Below are 3,380 nucleotides of genomic sequence, written 5' to 3'. Positions count from 1 at the left end.
TAGAGGATGTTGTGGTCTTTGATTTCCTTGACCATCTCATGAGAAATTGGGCTGGTTCCTCCAACCTGCATTATAAGTGTTACTATACGAGTTATTTTGAGGTCTAGAATTATTACCCATATAGTGGACTTGTTCTTCCTCGGTGCTAAGGTTGACGGATGGATAATCTGTATTGTGCATTCCTCCTCCATTTGAATCACACCTCATTACTGGATGTACCTGAGTAGAACCATGCAGACCATCAATCTTTTTATTTAAAAGTTCTACCTGGTTGGATAGCATAGTGACCGTGTTGAGGTTGAAAACACCAGCTGCTTTTGTCGGCTTTGTTCGCATGACTTGCCACTGATAGTTATTCAGTGACATCTCTTCAATAAATTCATAAGCCTCTTCAGGTGTTTTGTTATTTAAAGTTCCACCGGTGGCTGGATCAATAAGTTGTCTCGTTGAGGGGTTCACACTATTGTAAAAAGTCTAAACCTGGAGCCATAGAGGTAACCCATGGTGAGGACACCTTCTTAATAAGTCCTTGTATCTCTCCCATGCATCATAAAGAGTTTCTAGATCCATCTGCAGAAAAAGAAGAGATATTATTCCTTAATTTAGCCGTTTTAGCTGGCGGAAAATATTTAAGCAAAAAATTTTTGGTCGTTTTTTCCCAAGTGGTGGTTGACCCTCGCGGTAACAAGTTCAACCACTGTTTAGCCTTATTCCTCAATGAGAATGGAAACAACCGAAGGTGAATGGCATCGTCAGAAATGCCATTGATCTAAAGGTGTCACGGAATTCCAGAAAATTTGCTAAATGAGTGTTTGGGTCCTCGTCCTGTAAACCATCAAACTGAACAAACTGTTGTATCATTTGAATCGTGTTAGGTTTCAGCTCAAAATTATTTGTAGCAACAGCAGGTCTAACTAGACTCGATTCAGTTCCAGTTAAAGTAGGTTTAGCATAATCATACATAGTACGAGGAGCAGGATTCTAATCTACTGGATTTGCAGCAACCACAAGAGGTAGCGGATTATTTCTATTTTCAGCCATCTCCTTGGTATTATTGGTGTCGTCCTCGTGCCCTTCCTCTATGTATTGTAAGCTTTTCCTTATTTTTCTTCATTTCTGCAAGCTATGCTCTCAATTTCACTATCCTAAGCAAAGGTCCTGACAGGTTTCTTCTAGTAATAAACTGTCAAAAACCTGCCAGTAGTAAAGAAAAGAAAATTTAGTAAATAAAAACAAAATTCAATTGCAATAAAATAAAAATGGCTAAAGTAATAAAAATTAAGTGTTCCTAATATCTTAGTCCCCGACAACAACGCAAAAAACTTGATGGTCATGAAACTAACTAACAAAATTTGACTAAGGCAAGCACACCTATCAAACAGTAGTATAGTTATGGTGAGACCGGAAATATCGTATCCACAAGGACTAAAAGTACTAGCAATTACTCTTTTTATTATCTAGCTTAATAATTAAAGGAATGTTTTAACCTAAAACTATTTATCTAATTAACTAAGCTTGCAACAGAGATTAAAATTGGGAAACACTTTTGGAAAACTGATGGAGAAGTCAATACCTAAGGAAAATTCCACCTAGACTTCACTTATTACTTCTAAATTAGACGATTTATTCACTTGACTTAATCCGTAGAAATCCCTGATTTATGTTAATATCTCTTTCGAGATTAAGAACAACTGACTCTAGGTTGATTAATTGAAATCTCTTTCTAATTAAAACCCCTATTGTCACATTAACTCGATCTATGGATTCCCTTATTAGATTTGACTCTAATTTGGCAAATTTATGTCATCCTATCTCTAGGATTGCATGTAACTCCGCTTAATTATGAATGATCTACTCTTAAACAGGAACTTTTGCTCCACTGAATAAGCACATCAAAAACTTGAACTAATATCCTAGAATATTAAAGCAAGAATCAGAATTTAAAATTAAGTATAAAAACAAGTATTTATCATATAATTCAAACAGTAATAAGATCCGTCTTAGGTTTCATCTCCCCTAGGTATTTAGGGAGTTTAGTTCATAATAATAATAGAAAACATCTCGAAGTTTGGAAAACAACAAAACATAAAGAAACCCAAAGAACTTCTAGGAAATTGGATGGAAATATTCAGTCATGATATAGATCCTGCTTCTGAGGTGAATTTGATGGCTGTCCTTGAGTATTTTCAGTCTTCCTCTCTTCGTGTCCCCTCTAATCCTCTTCTAGGGTGTTTATATAGAATTTTTAATGCCCAAAATAGCCCAAAAGTAGCCTTTTTCGAGTAGGACTAGACTTGGGCTCGACAGGGACACGGTAGTGTGCCACGCCCGTATGAAGGTGCTCAGGCCGTGTGCAATTCCACTTGGATTAATGTTGACACGGCCATGACACATAGATGTGTGGTTTACCCGTGTGTCACACACGGACATGTGGATCACCCGTGTGGAAGTGCCTAGGCCGTATGATGATACATGATATTCGTGACAGGTTTTAAATTTTTATAATGAATCATTCTTGAAACTAATTATTATCACGATGAAGGAAAGTGTACCTATCGTACATTAGTATAGCTTTAGCAAGACTGGATTGTCGAACCCAAAGGAACTAAAAGTACTTGTAATGACTGTCTTTTTATTATCTAGCCTAAGAATAATGGGATTTGTTTTAACTAGATAATTAACTAAACTAAGAATTTACAAAAAATAGAATTGGGGAATTACTTGTGGAAAACTCGATTGATTGAGACAATACCTAAGGAAAAATCTACCTAGACTTCACTTGTTATTTGACTCTGAATCGGATGATTTATTCACTTGACTTGATCCGTAGAAATCCCTAAGTTATATTATTATCTCTCTCGAGACTAACAACGTCTAACCCTAGGTTGAATAATTGAAATCTCTTTCTAATTAACTCTCTAGGGTTGCATTAACTCGATCTATGGATCCCCTTATTAGGTGTCACCCTAATCCAGCAAAATCTTGTCACCCTATCTCTAGGGGAGCAACCAACTCTGCTTAATTATGACAAATGTACTCTTAGACAGGGTCTATTCCTCCTCTGAATAAGAGCTTAACTTGAATCAAAACAAGAATTAAGGAGACATAATTAAGAACAAGACAAATATTTATCATACAATTCAGATAATAATAACAAGATCTATCTTAAGTTTCATTCCCCTTAGGTATTTAGGGGTTTTAGTTCATAACTAAAATGGTAAACATCTCAGAAAAATAATGAATACAAAACATAAAGAAAAACCCAAAACTCCTGAAGGGAAATTGAGGGGAGATCTTCAGTCTTAATAATGAATCTGGCTTCTGAGATGGATCAATTGGCTTTCCTTGAGCAGTTCCCTGCTTTCCTCTCTGTGTGTCCT

General features: G+C 36.1%; 1 non-coding gene across 1 annotated transcript; it reads left to right on the top strand.

Annotated features, from left to right (window-relative positions):
* The first annotated feature begins 496 nt into the window (after positions 1 to 496).
* LOC121211668 (small nucleolar RNA R71) lies at positions 497 to 604 on the top strand. Its single transcript, XR_005906887.1, has one exon. It is a non-coding gene; the product is annotated as a small nucleolar RNA R71 (small nucleolar RNA).
* The last annotated feature ends 2,776 nt before the right edge of the window (positions 605 to 3,380 follow it).

This window comes from Gossypium hirsutum, chromosome A12 (assembly GCF_007990345.1).
Source record: "Gossypium hirsutum isolate 1008001.06 chromosome A12, Gossypium_hirsutum_v2.1, whole genome shotgun sequence".
In the NCBI taxonomy this organism is placed as follows: Eukaryota; Viridiplantae; Streptophyta; class Magnoliopsida; order Malvales; family Malvaceae; genus Gossypium; species Gossypium hirsutum.
Note: the sequence above shows the minus strand (reverse complement) of the source record. Positions and strands in the feature narration are given on the sequence as shown.